The sequence below is a fragment of the Rutidosis leptorrhynchoides genome, chromosome 7, assembly GCF_046630445.1.
Source record: "Rutidosis leptorrhynchoides isolate AG116_Rl617_1_P2 chromosome 7, CSIRO_AGI_Rlap_v1, whole genome shotgun sequence".
Taxonomy (NCBI): domain Eukaryota; kingdom Viridiplantae; phylum Streptophyta; class Magnoliopsida; order Asterales; family Asteraceae; genus Rutidosis; species Rutidosis leptorrhynchoides.
Window position 1 is genome coordinate 153,668,994 of NC_092339.1, and position 23,018 is coordinate 153,692,011.

Consider the following 23,018-nt stretch of genomic DNA (forward strand, 5'->3'; position numbering starts at 1 on the left):
GATAGTGTCCTAATTGCAAACGAAATAATTGATGAATTAAAACGTAAAAAACAAAAAGGTTTAATCTTTAAAGTTGACTTCGAAAAGGCATTTGACTGCATTGAGTGGGACTTTCTATTTAAAACCATGCACTTCATGGGTTTTGGTCCAAAATGGATTGGTTTCATTCGGGCATGCCTTTGGTCATCATCTATTTCTGTACTAATCAATGGCTCTCCCACCAAAGAATTTTCCCCTGAAAGGGGAATTCGACAAGGTGACCCCATTTCGCCATTCCTGTTCATCATTGTTGCTGAAGGTCTTAACATACTTGTCAAAAGAGCATTAGCCAATGGTCATTTGCAAGGATTAAAGATCGGACATGACAATCTCAATATTACACACCTCCAATATGCTGATGATACAATCTTCTTCGGCGAATGGAATAAAAGAAACGCCAAATATATCTCCAAACTACTAAAATGTTTTGAAAATATTTCAGGCCTCAAAGTTAACTTCCGTAAAAGCAAACTTTACGGTATAGGTACATCTACGACCGAAACCGAACAAATGGCCTGCTACATGAACTGCTCTGCGGGTCATACCCCGTTCTCCTATCTTGGACTTCCTATTGGTGTACCCACATCTCACGCCTCCTCGTGGCAGCCGATCGTTGAGAAATTCGACAAAAGGCTTTCAGATTGGGCTGCTAAATCTATTTCTTTCGGAGGTCGACTTACGACCATCAAATCAATTCTTAGTAGTATCCCATTATACTACTTCTCCTTATTTCATGCACCATCCGCTATCCTTAAGGTACTTGAATCTAAAAGACGGAAATTCTTCTGGGGAGGATCTTCAAACGATAATAAAATTAATTGGATCAAATGGGACCAAATAATTTTGCCATACGATTGTGGGGGTTTAAACGTGGGGTCCCTCTTTGCTAAAAACATATCATTACTTTGTAAATGGTGGTGGCGTTTTAAAAACGAAGATAATGCATTATGGGTAAAAATAATCAAAAGCATTTATGGGCCGGGGGGAGGGTTGGATACTAACTTTTTATGCAGGAACATTTCAGGTCGCACCATTTGGAAAGAGATTATTAAAGCTGGAAAAGTTGCTGACAATATAGGCACAACCTTCACGTCCTCGATTTCAAAGCGCATAGGAAATGGCACATCAATAAGCTTCTGGCATGATATATGGATCGGATCTGAGTGCTTAAAAGATACATTTCATAGACTATTCATGTTGGAATCCCGCAAAGAAGCAACTGTTGCTGATAGAATAATGAACGTTAACTCTACCTCGATCGGTAATTGGGATTGGTCCCGCCTTCCTAGTGGTCGTGCAAAGGATTATCTCACGGAGCTCAACAACCTAATAACATCTGTTATTATTTCAGATCGCCCCGACTCATGGAAATGTTCCCTTGACACATCCGGCATCTACACTTCAGCAGCACTGTCAAATCTGATCAATAAGCTTAAATACGGCACAAACTCTAGAAACCTTTCACTACCTCAAAACAAATTCGTTCCACAAAAGATATTCATTTTCTCATGGAGGGCCGTTCAACAAAAAATCCCGGTTAGAAGCGAACTCGATAAAAAAGGAATTGACCTTCACACCATCTTATGTCCCTTATGTGAGCACCAAATTGAAACCATTGATCACGCGTTGTTAAATTGTCAAAAAGTATCTTCAATATGGATACAATTTCTCGATTGGTGGAATCAAAACAACATAAGTATCTCTAACATCAATGATGCCATCATCTCGGATCAAGGCATATCACATAATTCCATTGGTTCTTCAATATGGCAAGCTGCTAAATGGATTGCGTGCTACATTATTTGGAAACATAGGAACTTAAAGATTTTTTCCGGAAAAATATGGAACCCCGCTGTGATAATCTCCGAGATCCAATCTCAAAGCTTTAGCTGGATCTCAAATCGTTCACGGAAGAAAACACCTATCGATTGGCATCAATGGCTACTCAACCCGTCATTTTACGTGTCACCTCCTTCAAACCGCATAGGCGTCGGTTAACATAACTTAATTCAAATCGGGATGGTTTCGTTATTCTATATAGCCTATGTGGGTTAGATTAAATGGGTTGGTTGTGTGTCAACTTTGTAGTCGCTTGATCGGCACGGTTGTCCCCTCCTTCCCCGCTTGTTGTTCTTTTACGCAAGTTCGTCCCTCGTAGTGTTATCTAGTCTACGTCTCCCCCGATCATAAGTTCAGATAATTATTCCATATTTTCTCAGCTGATCCGTTTCGTTTATAGCATTGTATAAAAGCATATAGGGACTTGTATTGTAATATTCCATATAATAATAATAATATTTTTGCTTTTCAAAAAAAAAAAAAAAAAGAATTACAATCGTAGGTGTGTTGAATTAGATTATATAGGAAAGCTGACTAAATTGTACATGAAAGTCAACGGTTTGTGTTTTGTGTGTAGTTTGCACAGGAATCTCTTGTACTATATTCCTGATATCCGATATCTTTTATATTCTTAATAAATAATTAATACGGCATAATTAGTAATTGTTTAATTTATTTATTTATATTTATATATACACTAATAGACAAAACACTATTTCACTATTCATCAATAGTAACAGTGCTATTTACTTCATTTGACTTTTTTTTTTGTCCCCAACGATAAGATAAGCAACTTTCGTAAAAGAACCAACCCTTGAATGTTACCAAAAAATGTCGAAAAAAATTCTTTTTTACAAAAAAAATCAACTAACTTTTTTTTTTTCCCTTCTCTCTTTTCTTCCTTGACGATAAAGGAGACAACTTTCATAAAATGAACAACCCTTCAATGCTACTAAAAGATGTCGAAAAACATTTTTTTTTACATACTAATAGACAAAACACTTTCGTAAAAGAACCAACTCTTGAATGTTACCAAAAGATGTCGAAAAAAATTCTTTTTTTACAAAAAAATCAACTAAATTTTTTTTTCCCTTCTCTCTTTTCTTCCTCGACGATAAAGGAGGCAACTTTCATAAAATGAACAACCCTTCAATGCTACCAAAAGATGTCGAAAAACATTTTTTTTTACATACTAATAGACAAAACACTATTTCACTATTCATCAATAGTAACAGGGTATTTTCGTCATTTCACTTTTTTTTGTCCCCAACGATAAGATAAACAACTTTCGTAAAAGAACCAACCCTTGAATGTTACCAAAAGATGTCGAAAAAAATTCTTTTTTACAAAAAAATCAACTAACTTTTTTTTTCCCTTCTGTGACAACCCGTAAATTTTCGGCAAAATTTAAACAAAAATCTTTATATGATTTCATTTAACCTCGACTAATTCCGACGATTCACGAACAATTATTTGTAAATAATTACGCATTAATTTAATATATTAATATTATTATTAATATCCTTTTTAAACAAGATATCAATAATTAATATCTTTATTATCAGTATTGTTATTATGAATAAAAAATATTGACAAATATTCTTGGAAAAGTAGTAAATCAATTTGTTTATTTTAAAAATATATATATATATATAAAAAATCTTAAAATAAATGATTTTTTTAATAAAATAAATAAATAAATAAATAAATTACTTTTTAATTAAAAATTATAATGGAAAACTACTTTTATTATTTTATTTTGTGCATTATCCCATGACCTAACATTTAATACTTTTGAATTTTAAAATCTCATTAAAAATTAAAATATTTATTTTTCTTTTAATTATTTTATTCTTTTTACCTAATTTTTTCAAGTATAAATACCCCTCATTTCTCATTCAAACTCACACCAAAATTTCTCCCATTCTCTCTTTGAAGAATTACTACTAGTAAGTATTCTTTTATTACTTTTTACTTTTTAATTTTTACTTTTTACTTTTTACTATTTACTTCAGTTTATTATTTTTTTACCGAAACATGTAAATAATGTTATAAATTATATGAAATTAAAATAAAAATAAATAGCATGTTATAATTAGTAATATATGTTACTAAAAATTATAAAAATATTTTTATGAATTAATATATAGGAGTTATAATTAAAATCGAATTAATGAATATATATGTATATACGCACCTAACGTGAAGGTTATAATTAAAGATAGCGTACAAAGACTACAAACATCACCGCTACTTGTGGCCTAGGGTGATCCTTGTTACCATTATGGGACGCTTGTGGATCTCGAATGTCAAGACTTAGATTCTGGTCAAGAGATCCTGGGCCACTCGGTAACAATAGATCATTCGAGTGACTTGCATGTTAGCGACGAAGTTTGGGCGAGATTGTACAACATCTTTGTTAAGAATTATAACCCGAACATTCTTAAACTAGAAGCTTACTATAAGTGGAAGTTTTTCATAAATAGTAGGTTTCCAAAAATAGAAACTTTTGAGAAATAGAAACTTTTCTCGAAAACCGTCACTGTCAATATAGTTGCTATATTAATAAACATACTTTATGTCAAGTTAGACATTAACTAATCAAACGTTATACCTCAAGGTTGATATCCAGATCACTTACTTGCTTTACTTTCCTTCTTGCGTGGAATACTTCAACTGCTATTTAATGTGAGTTTATCTGCTCCCTTTTTATATATTTTTGGGCTGAGAATACATGCGTAACTTTTATAACTGTTTTACACGTATCAACTATTAAACTGTGATATGTTGGGCTATGACCAGCAAGTCCCCAACCGACAAGTATAAACTATAACTTGTACGGGGTAAACTTGAAAGTCTAGTCTAAATATCAGTACCAACTATTAAATTGTGATATGTTGGGCTATGACCAGCAAGTCCCCAACCGAAAAGTATAAACGATAACTTGTACGGGGTAAACTTGAAAGTCTAGTCTAAATATCAGTACCAACTGTTAAAACTATGCTATACCCGGCTAAGTCCGACTAAGTCCCTACAGTGATATTTTTAATTGTTGCGGCATTCTTAATTATTGGGGATAGGCCTATCGGGAGTAACGTCCCCGATACATTTGACTAAGTCTTTGTATTACTTGATAATGAAATTAAACGACAAGGACAGAACAACTTGTCACGGGGCAAACAACGTTTAGTCTAAATATCACGCACTGGCATAACTTTTTGATCCTGCGGGAGATCAACTTTTGGATCTTGCGAGATCTACTTTACAAACTAAATCTTGTGATCTAACACTATTACTGAAAACATTATTTATGACAAACCTATGAACTCACTCAACCTCGTGTTGACTTTTTAAGCATGTTTATTCTCAGGTACTTAAATATTGCTTCCGCTGTATATCTACTGCTTTGATGATGATTGCTTGCTATGCTTGGAGTCTTCATTACATATCATATCAATTAAAGACATATTTATCTTCCACTGCAAAACTCAACAAAACGTCTCATGTAGAGTCGTTCTCGTTTATACAACTGTGATTTGATATAATTAGTCACAAATGCCCCAGGCCCTATTTGGGGGTGTGACAGATTGGTATCAGAGTAGGTTGTTGTAGAGAACCAGGATTGCATTTTATGTGTGCCTTATACAATTAGGTACCTTAGCAATGTAGGACTACAACTTTCCTTGACCGTAGTGCCTTTACTTGTTGCCTTTAACTGTTAAATGCTACACTATACTTTAGAAACTTTACTTATCTTAGAATGCCGAGCCAACCTAAGAATGCTGCTCACTTTCCTAAGTGCTATCCAATTCCGCCACCACATTTAAATGCGCATGTCATACTGCCATTATTACATACGTGGAGTATATCTTATCATATCTTATCATATCTATCTCAATAGACTTTGTCTAAAACTTTTCCTAAATTTCCTCCGTAAATCACGGAAATCTTTTGCTATATATACGTATTCAAGGAGATGAATATATTATTCAATATTCGACACCTATTTCATATCAAACCCTATTCCAAACACATAATATGAATTTCTCGAACTCCTCGAGCTCCAACGGCAGCGTAACCGGAACAAACGAACCAATCAGCCATCATCTATTCTGGATGAATTGGGGATGGGTTCGTAGCCGACTCAATTAATGGAGGCAAGAAGAAGGTGATCCCTTCCACCAACCGAATTCACCTCTTGGCGAAGAACCTGAAGCACTTACCGGCGAACCAGTCCGAAACACCATTTTCTCTCTTCTTTTCAGGGTATCCCGTCACGAAAACATAATATCGAAGGTTCTAGATCTTATTCACCCCCTTGTTCCAACCGCCAATCATCCCGGAATAGTAGAAGAAGTCAACGAGCTTCGTGCTCGAGTAGTGACTTTGGAGAATATGGTGCGAAACCTACGAACACCAGCAGCAGCACCAGCAGCATAACCAGTACCACCAATACCATCAACATCACCACCAACAGCATCAGCTTCATCAACAACAACATTCGCATCCCACGCCTCAACATCACACTCAGTACCTCAAACATCAACATCATACGCCCATAGATACCAAGGAATATTAGTAATAATGAGCTAAGATGTATTGAATCATTCTTCGTGAAGAATTATATATGTATACCTTATATATATATATATATATATATATATATATATATATATATGATTTGGAACAATAATAAATCTTGTCGTACTAAGCAATTACTTGTGAATCTCAACTAGTATGTACTACTTGGTTAATTCATATCACTAATATGCTATGATGTACACCCTTCGTTAATGACTTAACAATTGTTAATCACTGCTTCAACACAATAAACTCCATTTAATAATGAATCAAGTGTAACGATGAATGTATTGATTCATAACTTCATTAGCGAAATATTTAGCGACAATTATGAAATCTCTAAGATTTTGGAGATTATTCATTCTCGTTTCAACCGTAAATCAAATGAGTTTAATATTATATTAACTCATTAAATCCATGATTACATCTGAAGGAAAATATATATGTATGTATATTTTCATAAAGACTGTAATTAAAACTCTTTTGTACAAACTGTTAATTGTGAAAATATTTTGACGAGTAGGTAATACCCTAGAAATATTTATATCTCACATTAATATGTTACATTGTACATTCTTCAATTCTGATTCTCATGAATTGTATTCATTCATATTCTATGATGAATTATCATATCAAACCACCGAAATTATCATTCATTACTTTTAAAATCAATAACGCCTATTCGTTAACCATTAGATCCGTTGACAATTACAATCAGCGTTTAATCATCTAAAAATAAAATTTCTTGAAACCACCTGGATTGATAACCAATGATTCAGATATGGTAGCATTAAATGCAGAGGAAACAGAAGAATTTTTCTCCTCATTGGATCTTAGAAATTCTAAGATATCACCGTATCTTTCGTTATAAATATCCTTTATATTTCTGAAGATATCTTTATAACGATTCTTGTCCGCAATTAATTATCTCTTTGCGATAAATTTATCACATCATAAAGGAAACAGTTTTAGTTTAAATTATAAATGTTTTGAAGAAGTGTTGGGAATTAAAGCATGAGTTAGTATAATATAATGACGTCAGGCCAACGTGATTATATTACAGTAAGTTATGCTAAATTTTTAATGGAAGATGATGATTCATAGACTTTATAATCATCATTTGCCATGTTACACGACTCTTACATTGTATTTAACCTCTAAACATATCAAGAAAATATTTTTCTTGATGATTCGGTCTTTTCCAGATATTCTGGTAATTTGACAAATCAAATCGTGCTATTACCTTTCCTTCTGCTTTGAATATTATGATCATTCGAAACTTCATACCTACAAATTCTGGACCATTACTCGCTTTACTTAGAGTCGAGAGGAGAAAAAAAAGGCAAAGAGCTCTGACATATAAGGAAAAATATAAAGCCCGATAACAGCACGGAAATTACAAACCATGCATATCAATGCGTATAGCAATATAAAGATACGGGAGAACTAAAAACACAATAAATCCTAGAGCATAATAGAAGTAAACAGACTCCTCTGGTGGGAGTTGGAAAAGAAGGAAGATTGTGGCGATAACCAATATAAGGTCAAGAACAAGAACTGGATTGAGCATATTAAGAAACCTTTTGGAAGTATGAATTGAGGAAGAAAGTATAGAAGTGGTGAAGATAATGAAACGGAAGAAGCTAATTTATAGCGAAATTCTAGACACAGCAATCGAGACAATTCGCCGCATTTAATTAAAGAAAATCATAATTTTCTTAATTACCGGAGAATCAAATCTTATAAAGATTTCTTTAAATCCCTTGAATTACGGAAATCAACTTTAACCATATCAAAAGTTAAGGTGAACATTTAATTTCCTCATTTCACTCTTTTGTGATAGTTTCATTTATGCTCTTTCTATAATCGAATCATTTTATCCATATTATTTAATGTCGATAAAACTCTATTTTTCAACTCATATTCATCATTCTTGTTGTAAAGAATGACGATCTCTCTCAAATTTTATGATTATGATTTTCATGAACTCCTCTCTATTTTGTCTACCATAATATTGTGGCATAAACGCTCAAGGTTTAAATAAGCTCACTATTATTCATCACACATTTCATGTATATTGAAATGCTTGTATAACGTCATCATCTCTTTCTGAGGAAAACCTAATCAATGACACTCTTGTTAAATCCTTTAGATAACCTCCGCATTAATAATAAAATGCACTTCATAGAATTTATAGATCGTAAGATTTAAACGCTAGAAACAAAACAATATCCTATTAGTTGGAATTCACGAAAGACCCCGAGCATACCTGGGAACGTGAAGACCAAATAAAACGAAAATATCCTCACCTGTTTACAAACAACGCTGACTGATGGCAACAACTAAATTTCGGGACGAAATTTCTATTAACAGGGGGATACTGTGACAACCCGTAAATTTCCGGCAAAATTTAAACAAAAATCTTTATATGATTTCATTTAACCTCGACTAATTCTGACGATTCACGCACAATTATTTGTAAATAATTACGCATTAATTTAATATATTAATATTATTATTATTAATATCCTTTTTAAACAAGATATCAATAATTAATATCTTTATTATCAGTATTGTTATTATGAATAAAAAATATTGACAAATATTCTTGGAAAAGTAGTAAATCAATTTGTTTATTTTAAAAAAATATATATATAAAAAAATCTTAAAATAAATGATTTTTTTAATAAAATAAATAAATAAATAAATAAATTACTTTTTAATTAAAAATTATAATGGAAAACTACTTTTATTATTTTATTTTGTGCATTATCCCATGACCTAACATTTAATACTTTTGAATTTTAAAATCCCATTAAAAATTAAAATATTTATTTTTCTTTTAATTATTTTATTCTTTTTACCTAATTTTTTCAAGTATAAATACCCCTCATTTGTCATTCAAACTCACACCAAAATTTCTCTCATTCTTTCTTTGAAGAATTACTACTAGTAAGTATTCTTTTATTACTTTTTACTTTTTACTTTTTAATTTTTTACTTTTTTACTATTTACTTCAGTTTATTATTTTTTTACCGAAACATGTAAATAATGTTATAAATTATATGCAATTAAAATAAAAATAAATAACATGTTATAATTAGTAATATATGTTACTAAAAATTATAAAAGTATTTTTATGAATTAATATATAGGAGTTATAATTAAAATCGAATTAATGAATATATATGTATATACGCACCTAACGTGAAGGTTATAATTAAAGATAACGTACAAAGACTACAAACATCACCGCTACTTGTGGCCTAGGGTGATCCTTGTTACCATTATGGGACGCTTGTGGATCTCGAATGCCAAGACTTAGATTCTGGTCAAGAGATCCTGGGCCGCTCGGTAACAATAGATCATTCGAGTGACTTGCATGTTAGCGACGAAGTTTGGGCGAGATTGTACAACATCTTTGTTAAGAATTATAACCCGAACATTCTTAAACTAGAAGCTTACTATAAGTGGAAGTTTTTCATAAATAGTAGGTTTCCAAAAATAGAAACTTTTGAGAAATAGAAACTTTTCTCGAAAACCGTCACTGTCAATATAGTTGCTATATTAATAAACATACTTTATGTCAAGTTAGACATTAACTAATCAAACGTTATACCTCAAGGTTGATATCCAGATCACTTACTTGCTTTACTTTCCTTCTTGCGTGGAATACTTCAACTGCTATTTAATGTGAGTTTATCTGCTCCCTTTTTATATATTTTTGGGCTGAGAATATATGCGCAACTTTTATAACTGTTTTACACGTATCAACTATTAAACTGTGATATGTTGGGCTATGACCAGCAAGTCCCCAACCGACAAGTATAAACGATAACTTGTACGGGGTAAACTTGAAAGTCTAGTCTAAATATCAGTACCAACTATTAAATTGTGATATGTTGGGCTATGACCAGCAAGTCCCCAACCGACAAGTATAAACGATAACTTGTACGGGGTAAACTTGAAAGTCTAGTCTAAATATCAGTACCAACTGTTAAAACTATGCTATACCCGGCTATGTCCGACTAAGTCCCTACAGTGATATTTTTAATTGTTGCGGCATTCTTAATTATTGGGGATAGGCCTATCGGGAGTAACGTCCCCGATACATTTGACTAAGTCTTTGTATTACTTGATAATGAAATTAAACGACAAGGACAGAACAACTTGTCACGGGGCAAACAACGTTTAGTCTAAATATCACGCACTGACATAACTTTTTGATCCTGCGGGAGATCAACTTTTGGATCTTGCGAGATCTACTTTACAAACTAAATCTTGTGATCTAACACTATTACTGAAATCATTATTTATGACAAACCTATGAACTCACTCAACCTCGTGTTGACTTTTTAAGCATGTTTATTCTCAGGTACTTAAATATTGCTTCCGCTGTATATCTACTGCTTTGATGATGATTGCTTGCTATGCTTGGAGTCTTCATTACATATCATATCAATTAAAGACATATTTATCTTCCACTGCAAAACTCAACAAAACGTCTCATGTAGAGTCGTTCTCGTTTATACAACTGTGATTTGATATAATTAGTCACAAATGCCCCGGGCCCTATTTGGGGGTGTGACACCTTCTCTCTTTTCTTCCTCGACGATAAATGAGGCAACTTTCATAAAATGAACAACCCTTCAATGCTACCAAAAGATGTCGAAAAACATTTTTTTTTTTACAAAATAGATCAACTAACTTTTAAAAAAAAACAACGAACGCTAAAAGAAGCAACTTTCACAAAAGGAACAACTCTTCATTGTTAGATGTTGAAAAAAAAATTCTTTTTTACAAAATAGATCAAGATTTTTTTTTTAACTCGCATTCAAAACGGAGTCCCCGACGCGAAGCGAGAGCTCCACAACTTGTTAATATTAATAGATAACTATTCCTAAAATAAATGCAATAATTACTACTACTATTACAACAAAACACAATCTCATAAAAATGGGGGTATGAAGAGGTAACATCTAGACAATCTTTCCCTTGCATATAAAAAGAGAAATAATTTCTCTACTCAATGTGAAACATCCCAAAATAGAAAAAACTTCTCTCTCTCAATGTTTTATAGATAGAGTGATTTCTTCCTAATGAATTTTCGACTAATAAGTAGGTTAAAAAAAACAAACAAAAAAAAAAGAGTTGAAGACGCCATTAAAATGGTAGATACAAATTTCCTAGGGATGACAATGGGTGAGCAAAAGCCATGACTCGTGGGTAGTCAATCCGTGATGGGCGGGTAAAATCATAAAATCTTACCCGCGAGCATGGGTACAGGTAAAAGATTATATCCGCCAACGGTTCGCGGGCGGGTCACGAGTACATACTATCCGTCGCGGGTAAAACTCGATCCGCTAATTCATGAAACTTTATATTAATTTATCTGCGAGTTTATAAATACAATTATCAATTTAAAAGAAATTTTACTTATTGCATAATAATGATTAAAAATATAATATTACATGTAAATAAAAAACTTGACTTTCACATCATTTTACACATATTAATTGTACATATTGTTTATAATCAATAAAATTTCCTAACCTTTATAAAAAAAGAACGAAGTTGTAATTATTATTACCCGCGGGTCACGGGCGTGAGTGGAATTTTTATATCTGCGAGTGAGTAACGGGTCTCAACGAGCAAAAAAAACAATCCAACAGGCGAGTTGCGGGTATATAGAACTCGTGCTCGTTGCCTGCGAGCGCCATCCATAAAATTTTCATATATTTTAAACTTGCCTTAAGTTCAATTTAAAATAACTAATTCCCTTCACATTAATATTCTTTTCAATTTCAAATACTCATAAATTACTCGCCAATCTTTCCATCCTCATGCGTTACTTACCAAAAATGGGTAAATTTTGAACTTTTGTTACTTTTTACTACTCGTATTAATTTAGGTAGTAAAATTATTTAGAACATATATAAATAGTAACATAGAATTTTTTTGTTGAACGAATAGAGTAATTACATAGACTTTATCTTTCTTTTCCCAAAAACAATAATATAAATAACAGATTTGATCATACAAAATCGAAACATCAAAAATAAAAAATCTAGCATAAAACAACCCGTATAATGCGTGCGGACAACAAACAAGCTAATCTAAACAAACAAAGGACCACCAACATGGTAGATACACAGTTAATAAAGCTAGGCGCTAGCTAACAACGAAAGAAGTCTAAAAATTAAATTGCTAGTCATGCAAGCACCCAAACCATTCACGATAGAATATTGAACCCTCGAGAGAATGTCGAAGGCCGTGAAACCATCGAAAATCAGAGAACATAACAATAAGCCCTACAGCGATGATACAACCCAACTGCCACGAAAGAGCACCCAACCGTAAAAAACCAGTCCTCCCACATGTTCAAGTCCAGATCTCCAAGAGGGGGATCTCCAACTGGACAGAAGACAAAGTTGCCACCGGAAAAGAAGGGAAACGAAAAAGAAAACCAAGACAACAAGTAAACCCAATCCCGCAAGCGAAACCACGCCCAACATCACCGCCCCCGACCCCTGATAATCACGAGAAACCGCCACCGGTAGGATGGTGGGTCATCTGACAACAACCGCTAATAAGCGGCTGCATCAATGACCACCAGCAACGGGTGGTAAACCACCACCGCCGACAAAAAACCAGCAGCCAGCAAGCGTCCTTCAGCCACCCGTGGCCACCAGCAACTGGGTGGTGAGCCACCAATCGTTGTCAAACGCCAAGAAATGCAAGGAAATATGAGCGCATCAAGTCACCACACAACCACAACAGCTGGGGACACCACAAACAGATTGGTGTGCCACCAACCACTACGTACCATAAAGACAACTTCGGCGAGGTCCATTGCAGAAAAGAGCACAAAATGAGAAGTAAGATGAGATTCTCACAACCAAGCCAAGGCCACCGCGAGAACGGAAGTAGAGTGAAGCTATGGCCATCGGAACATAATCGATCATCTAAAAGAAAGGTTCTAATGGAAGCCTGAAAAACAATGAAGAGATAGGAAGAGAAGAAGATGGAAAAAAAGGAGAAGAAAACACGGCGACCAAACCTCCGAAGAGGTGGCGGAGGCCGGAACGGCGCCAACAAGATTGGGATTCCGACAATGAAAGATGAAGTAGGAGGTTATGGCGAATTCAAGTGAGGGGATGATAGTTATTATATAGATTTTATCAACCTCGCGCTCGGGAGGCTTGACTACCCGAGACTTACCCTCTATGGGAGAACCAATGTACTCGTTCATATGGGGGTTTCCTCGCTAACTCGAAAGATCTTATCAACCGTGCGTGTATTTTATATTTTTATAATTATATTTAATATTCCTTATTAGTTATCAATATGACAGTTAATTGAAGGATAGAAAAAAATGGGCGTAGTAAAAAATGGACTTGAAGAAAGTCCGGCAATGTGGCATACACCAAAATAATTACTTGGTGTTTTTATAATAGCCCGAATAAAAAATCTTTACGGGTTTAGGGTTTTATGGTAGAGAGAGAAGTAAAGCGTCCGAGAGAGCTGAAAAGAAATGGAAAATTATTTGAAAATGCATTGAACTTTTATCAAATTTCTATTGTATGTATTCAATTTTCGGATCTCCTATTATATGCATTTAACTTTTAACTTTCTACTATTATATACATTGAATTACTTATATCTCAGGTAACCGGTCAATGTGTAGAAAAAGTTACATGGTTGGTCCCTCGACTTAACGTCCATTAAATTTTTCCGTTAATTCTTCATCTTCATCTTCCTCCCAAATTTCTTACTACATTATTTCCAGATTTCATAATTTCTAGATGAACAACATCAACCTAATATTCACAATAAAATTAAACTCCAAGTACACAAAATCTTACGAGTAAAATTACAAACCAAACTAAGAAAAAAGAGACAACAAAAATTAAACCATAATCAAATAAAATCAAACCCAAATTAACCTCCATTAACATTTAATTCACATCCAAATCCCTAAAACCCCTCTTTCAGTGTCACACTTTCAAATCTCAATCTCCACATCTTGCAATCGAGTCAAACATCAAAAGAATTACCATATCTCCTCTGGAACCAAAATCAATAAACCCTGATTTCATCAAACCCTGGTATCATCAACTTTAAAACTTTAACCCTGATAAAAATCTCGAACCATCATGCGTGAATGTCCCGGTGGAAGAACACCATACAGATACATGATAAAATCTGAAAAATCATTCAGATCTGTAACCCTAAACCCGATGAATGGTGAATCAAAAGAACCAGTCTCTCTTCGTTTGCCGACGACGTTAAACTCCATTGGTTGCATTAACAATCAAAAGTACGGTGTGATTTGGCTATTTTAGTTGTTTTTAAAATTTCGATAACAAATCAGACTGAAAATAAAATTTTAATTAAAAGACGATGAACTAAATTAAAGTTTTTTTCCGAGTAATATTACTTTTACCAATTTAGATTTGCAATTGTTGATATTGTCTGTGATTATGGTGACTACAAATTTTAAGATCTGTTTATTATTTTTAAAAGTACACGCATACAATGTATAGTAATTTGAATATAATAAGTTATTAGAAATTAGAACTAGAATTAGAATTAGTTATTAGAATTAGATATAGATTTTATTTCCTTATCCACCTGGACGAAGTCATCAACATCTGGTCCCATTGCGAGGTACTGTCCTAAGTATGCCATGAAGGACTCCAAGTAATGTCTTTAAAATGAGCAAATGCACAGCGGAAGACTTAATTCGTACCTGAGAATAAACATGCTTGAAAGTGTCAACCAAAAAGGTTGGTGAGTTCATAGGTTTATCATAACAATCATTTCAATATATTAATAGACCACAAGATTTCATAATCATAAACATAATACACTCGCAAGTGTATGTAAAGCATTCTAAGTGGTTGAGCACTTGGTAACCATACTTAACTACTAATCAACGTCGCATATTCCCTTTATTATGAAATCTCACTACACTGTACCAAGTGTAGTCACGAAACGAAGTACTGTGCAACCGTTGAATAATGGTCGTCCAGTCCGGTTGGGGTTGTCAGGCCCGATAGATCTATCAACAGGATTCGCGTTTACAATACTCATGTAAATAGTAGTTACCAAGCTACATGGAAGTATGCTAGTGGTACAACTCAACGTAGAATGTATTTTTAAGTACTTGTGTCTATTTCGTAAACATTTATAAAAGCAGCGCATGTATTCTCAGCCCAAAAATATATATTGCAAAAGCAATTAAAAAGGGAGCAAATGAAACTCACCACACTGTATTTTGTAGTAAAAATACATATAACATCATTGAACAAGTGTAGGGTTGGCCTCGAATTCACAAATCTATATCATGTATATATATATTAGCACACATAATTGTAATCAAACAAATTTATATATATAATAATTTATAAGTTATATCATTTTTATATTAATAACCTATATTTTTCATATATTTATATATTTAAAATAAATAAAAATATTAATTTTGTAATGTTATATGTATTTAATACATTTTTGTATATATATATCTTTTGTTTGTTAAAATTATATTAATACTAAAATAATATTGGAAATGATAAAAATAATAATAATGATAATAGAGTTAAAATGATACTTTTAATATTAATGATAAAATGATAACCTTAATAAAAATAATACTCTTAATAAAAATGTTAATTTTAATAATAATATATACTAATAAAAAAAATTAATGATTTTACTAATAATAATAATAATAATAATAATAATAATAATAATAATAATAATAATAATAATAATAATAATAATAATAATAATAATACTTTTAATAATAATGATATCTTTATCAATTAATGATAACAATATCAATACTGTAAATAATAATAATAGTTGTAATAGGAAAAGAAGACTACCTTTAAACAAGCTAAAAAAAAAATAAATGCCTCAGCCTAGGCTCGAACTTGAGACCCTTCGCTTAAACACAACACGCCCAACCATTCTTCTAATTCGGTTTTTCTAGCTTAAGTTACATACCAAATATATTTAACACCTAATTCGGTTCCCATCATCACCACTTATGGCCTATATGCAAAAGAAAGATATCGGCCCAAAGAAAACAATACACGGCCCACAATAAAATCGCCCAACAGAGAAGGATTTCGGCCCAATTAAATAAGCTTGATCTTTAGCCCAAAAAAAAAAAATTAACAAGTTCGAGTATCTTTAAAACATGACTAGGGTTACGATTTTCTCCATTTTTTTTAAACTCGATGTAGCAGTAAACCTGTGGTTTGGTTTTTGGTATATGATTCGATCCACACACAATAGCAGCAACAGTCGTCCCTTTAATATCTGGGTTTGCATTGATTCATTGAATAGGGATGTTGTTTGGGTTTGAATTAAAACAGAAGTGTTTTCGGATAACAGGAAAGATACGCAGCTGTAGGTGGAGTCTTGGATTGGTTTCGAGATGGTTGTGACCGGAGTAGAAACAGTAACGGGTAGCAGGAAATAGACTATTTGTAGGGTGATTTTTGGTGATTGTTTTGGGACAGAAAAACAGAAGTAGAGAAGCAGTAGTAGCATCTAAATAGTAGTGTTTTTATGGGATTGGTGTTTTGGTTCGTTAAACCGAAACAGGAAAATGTCGAGGAGGGTGGTTGTCGTGGTGTTTCTTGTAGTTGAGGAGGATAGTATGGTTTTGGTGGCGTGATATAACATAAAACAATGGCAGGAGCTGCTGTATAGCAGTAAATAAAAACAGAAAAGAGAAAAAATTTAGTTGATCATGAAACCCAGCTGCTACAGTGATTTTCAAGTGGTTTGATGTTGGTTCGTTAAAAAGAAAAGAAAATAAGGAGAAGTGGTGTATGGCGGCTGTGTGGTGGTGATCATTAAGGTAGAAGAAAGAGAGAGAAGATAGATAGTGAGATGGAGATGTCGGGTTGTGATGGTTCATGGTTACTAGATAGAAACGAACACGGTGGTGGCGATTAAGTGGGTTTACCGGTGTTCATGGTAATTGTAAAACAGTAGTGAAATAGAAAGAAAGATTGGTGGAAGGTGATGATTTTCGTAGGTTTGTGAAGAAGAAGAAGAGATAGATGGGAGAGGGGTTGGTGATCAAGGTTCTCAAATTATCTCTCTGTATATATGAGTATATATGAGTATGTGTAATATATATATATATATATATATATATATATATATATATATATATATATATATATATATATACATAAAGGAGATATTGGATAGATAGTGGAAATCACAGCACTTCCTTAATCATTATACAAAGTTCACGGGTGTAAATTAATTAAATTAAAGTAATAATATAAAACTAATAATAATTAATAATATCAATAATAAATAATATAATAATCCAAGAAATATAAACATGTAAAATGATCAAAGTGTTTCGGTACCCAAATACAAAGTAAATTGAATTTTATAGACTTTAAATGGAGTAGGAGGCTTTAGGAATTCATTCATTATAATTGCTCAATAATTCGCAACATGATTGCAATACGATAAATCTAGAACCAAAAGTCAGCAAATTAATTTTATAACAACCACTAATTATTTAGATTAATTATAACACACCATTCAAATAATTAAGAATAGAGAGTTGTCGAATGCAATAAAGAAACATCTAACAAACCCATCACTTACTAAAGTCATATTGCAAACCCCACATATAGATATTTAAATACAGAAGCAAATAATTGAAGTAAATTGTGTTAGTCTTTATGTGAGAAAAGTTAATGTATGCAATTGTTTATATTAAAGGTTAAGAATTACGGTAGCGTTAAAAATAATTAAAAATAATAATGGTCTTGTTCGACATCAAAAAGCAAGGAAAAAGTTATGAGACTTTGTCGTTGCATGCATATATATTATATATAGACAAGTGTATATGTGTGTGTGATTAAAGTGAAGAACAAATAATAAATACAATAATACATTTAAAAACATGCAACAAAATTATAATCGCCCAAGTTGTGTAATTATGTGTCGACCGTTTTTACACGGGTGGTATTTCGTGCTCTTTTTATTTGACTCTTTAACTGGTGGCAAACCAAACATGTAGCACTACTATATGTTTATTAGTTGTTATTCATATAAATAAGTATGAGTATTATTAAAACAAAAGAGCTACTTTCATAAAGGATACACATTAAGGTTCATGAATCGTTGGAATAGTCGAAGTTACATGAATTTATGACAACAGTTCAAAAATTTTGAGACTCAACCTGACAGACTTTTCTTATTGTGTCAAGAATATTACATTGTATCAAGAGTTTGGTTTAAAATTAGTCGAAATTTTCCGGGTCGTGACAGTACCTACCCGTTAAAGAAATTTCGTCCCCGAAATTTGATAGAGATCGTCATGGTTAACACTAAAAATGTTTTTCATTACGAATATGAGTTGATAAATAGAGTTTTATCATTATTGGGTAATATAAATAAAAGGATTCGATTATGTGAAGCGTACGAGTGAAGCTGTCACAAAAAAATGAAATGATGTAAATAGAGGTTCGTCTTAACTTTTGACATAGTCACTGTTGAATTCCGGAATTCAAGGGATTTAAGAAAATCTTCTAATCAGAAAGAAAATGTAATAACACGATTTATTAGCAACTGTTGGAATTACGGAAGAACATAAATATCAAGGAAATATTTTCGTGATATGTTTAGAGATTAAGTAGAATGGAAGAGTTATGTAACATGGCACATGATGAGGGTATGATCTGTGAACCATCATCACGTTCCATTAGAAATTTAGCATGACTTACTGTAATATAAATTACGTTCGCCAAACGCATTATATTATACTAACTCATGCATCAATTCCCAACACTTCTTCACAATTCATTCATAATTTATACTTAGACTTTACAGAAGTTTTCAATATAACAGAATACAAAAAAAAAAAAAAACACGAAGAGGTAGATAATTTTGGGCAAGAATATTTATGAAAATATCCTCAGAAATATCGAAGATATTTATGATGATATTTTGGAATTTCTAAGTTCGAAGGTTGATGAAGAAAGATTTTCCGCAAGATTTTAACATGTCTTCAGAACAAGATATTCTCTAAAGATTTCAGTGGATCCAGAATTACCTGGATTCTTTGAATATAGGGTTTGATCCTTGTATTTGTCCTTGGTCTCTTTATTGATTAGTTCAATCCGTTTTTCAGTACCAAATCTTTTATCGAACGTTCCCAACACTCCATTCTTTATCATCAAACTCTTGACCAATTAGGCCATCTACAATTTTACTATTTCCTCTGCATTTAATGCAGCCATTTCTGAGTCGTCGGTTATCAATCCGAGGTGGTTTAAGGAGAATTGTGTTTTTAGATGATTAAACGCTGATGGTAATATGGTATAATATAAAAGGTTCTCCGATAACAGTAAAGAGCACTCATATATATCATGGTTATAATAAGGTTGTTTCGAATGGAAGGTCGAAATCGATTTGCTGAAGCTGTGACAAAATTGGCTACCTTGGAAAGGGATTGCAAAGTTATTTTGGGTAATAATAATACTAAAGGAATTAACACATCTATGTGTTAAACGTTCATTCAGTTTTCGAGAGTTTTCAGGTGCATAACTATATGCATCAATCTTTTCTTCAGTAGATGAAGTGCGGCTGGTTCATCCTCTCGATCGAGGTGTTTTCAAGAATCATGAAAGATTTGAACATGGTTTGGAATCGTCAAGATTCAAATGAAGTTTAAGATGAAATCAAGTGGCAAACTTGAAGAATTGTTTAGTTTCATATGTTATAATTAATATTTTAATTTCTTTTAATTGTCCAATGTTATTAGTCCACAGTCGATAGTCCACAGTTAACAGTCCAGTAATTCATATATAGTTTAATATATTATATTCGAATTAATTAATACGTGTCGTGACCCGTATACGTCTCAGACTCGATCACAACTCAAACTATATATATTATTGTAGAATCAACCTCAACCCTGTATAGCTAACTCCAACATTACTGCATATAGAGTGTCTATGGTTATTCCAAATAATATATATAGATGCGTCGATATGATATGTCAAAACCTTGTATACGTGTCTCGATATTTAAAGTGCGTAAAAATAAATAACAGAAATTAAATGAAGATAAATAAAGTGCGTAAAGTAAATAACAGAAATTAAATGACGATAAATAAAATTGCGATAATTAAATTGCGATAAATAAACTGCGATAAATAAAATGTAATCAGTTAGCTAGGAACAGTTAGCTAGGATTTGGTTAGCGTGGATTCTTAACAAAATTTCTCATAGTTAATTTGTTTGTTTCTAACAAATTTTATTTTGTCCAATGTTTTCTTCATTATGCCACTTGTTGGATTCTGATAGGTCAAAATCCAAATATAAAATTGAAGGAAAATGGTTATTCCGCGGTGAACGGATTCGTATCTCTGTGGATGTAAGTAGGATAGTAAATGACTGTTGAATCAAATTCGAAGAATGTACAGTATAACATGTTAATATGAAAGTTAAATATTTCCTCGGGTATTACCTACCCGTTAAAATATTTTCACCATTAACAGTTTGTACAAAAGAATTTTAAATTTCAATCTTTATGAAAATATACATACATATATATTTTCTTCAGATGTAATCATAGATTTAATGAGTCAATAAGATATTAAACTCATTTGATTTATCGTTAGTACTAGAATACATAATCTCTAAAACATTAGAGATTACATAATTGACGTGTTGGATGAAAATAAATGAGGTAGAATGATACGTAGAACGAAGATAATCGATGTTGAACGATATGTAGAACGAAGATCATACTCGAAGTACAAATAGTGATATTGAGGCATGTAATGTTGAGGCTTGTGTTATTGGTGGTAATGGTGCCAATGCTGGTGGTACTGTTGGTGTCGGTGATGCTGCTGGTGCTGGTAAGTTTTGCACCATATTCTCCAACACCACGACTCGAACGCGAAGCTCGTTGACTTCTTACTTCGGGATGATTGGCGGTCGAAACAAGCGGATGAATAAAGTTTAGAATTGCAGATATTGTGTAATCGTTGCGAGCTATTCTGGAAATGAGGGTGAAAAATGGTGTTTCGGATAGGTTCGTCGATAAATGCTTCAGGTTCTTCGCCGAGGGTGAATAAGGTTGATGAAAAGGATCGCATTCTTCGTGTCTCCGTTGGTTAAGTCGACTACGATCACATCCCTAATTCATTCAGAATTAAAGATGACAAGCTGGTTGATCCATTCCGGTTGCACTGCTTTCGGAGCTCAGGTGAATATCCATGTCGGAATAGCTATCGGAATCCGAGGGGCTTGAACTAGTGGTGAGTTCCATTTCGTACGATTAGATAAAGAGTTTTCGATATGAAATGAATTTCGGATATCAGATGATATTCTAATTACATAGAATATCTATGTACAGAAGATCCCGTAGATTACGGAGAGATTTAAGGAAACGTGTCAGACAAGATTTAATATGATAGGATGCGAATTTGTGTGTACACAATCTATGCAATAATTGCAATAAGACGTGTCGAGATTGAAAATGATAAGTAGATATCTTTTGACAAATGGTGGTAAGCAAAAACTTTTAACATGCAGACCAGGTTCAAGTCTAGACTCATTAATATAACCTAACAACTACTAGGTCGAAGTCCAGACTCATTAATGCATCCTAACAACTACTAGTTAGGCACACTAATGCAAGACCTGGTTCGCTACGACCACCGCTCTGATACCACATGAAACGACCCGTCCTTATCCACCTGGACGAAGTCATCAACATCTGGTCCCATTGCGAGGTACTGTCCTAAGTATGCCATGAAGGACTCCAAGTAATGTCTTTAAAATGAGCAAATGCACAGCGGAAGACTTAATTCGTACCTGAGAATAAACATGCTTAAAAGTGTCAACCAAAAAGGTTGGTGAGTTCATAGGTTTATCATAACAATCATTTCAATATATTAATAGACCACAAGATTTCATAATCATAAACATAATACACTCGCAAGTGTATGTAAAGCATTCTAAGTGGTTGAGCACTTGGTAACCATACTTAACTACTAATCAACGTCGCATATTCCCTTTATTATGAAATCTCACTACACTGTACCAAGTGTAGTCACGAAACGAAGTACTGTGCAACCGTTGAATACTGGTCGTCCAGTCCGGTTGGGGTTGTCAGGCCCGATAGATCTATCAACAGGATTCGCGTTTACAATACTCATGTAAATAGTAGTTACCAAGCTACATGGAAGTATGCCAGTGGTACAACTCAACGTAGAATGTATTTTTAAGTACTTGTGTCTATTTCGTAAACATTTATAAAAGCAGCGCATGTATTCTCAGCTCAAAAATATATATTGCAAAAGCAATTAAAAAGGGAGCAAATGAAACTCACCACACTGTATTTTGTAGTAAAAATACATATAACATCATTGAACAAGTGTAGAGTTGGCCTCGAATTCACGAATCTATATCATGTATATATATATTAACACACATAATTGTAATCAAACAAATTTATATATATAATAATTTATAAGTTATATCATTTTTATATTA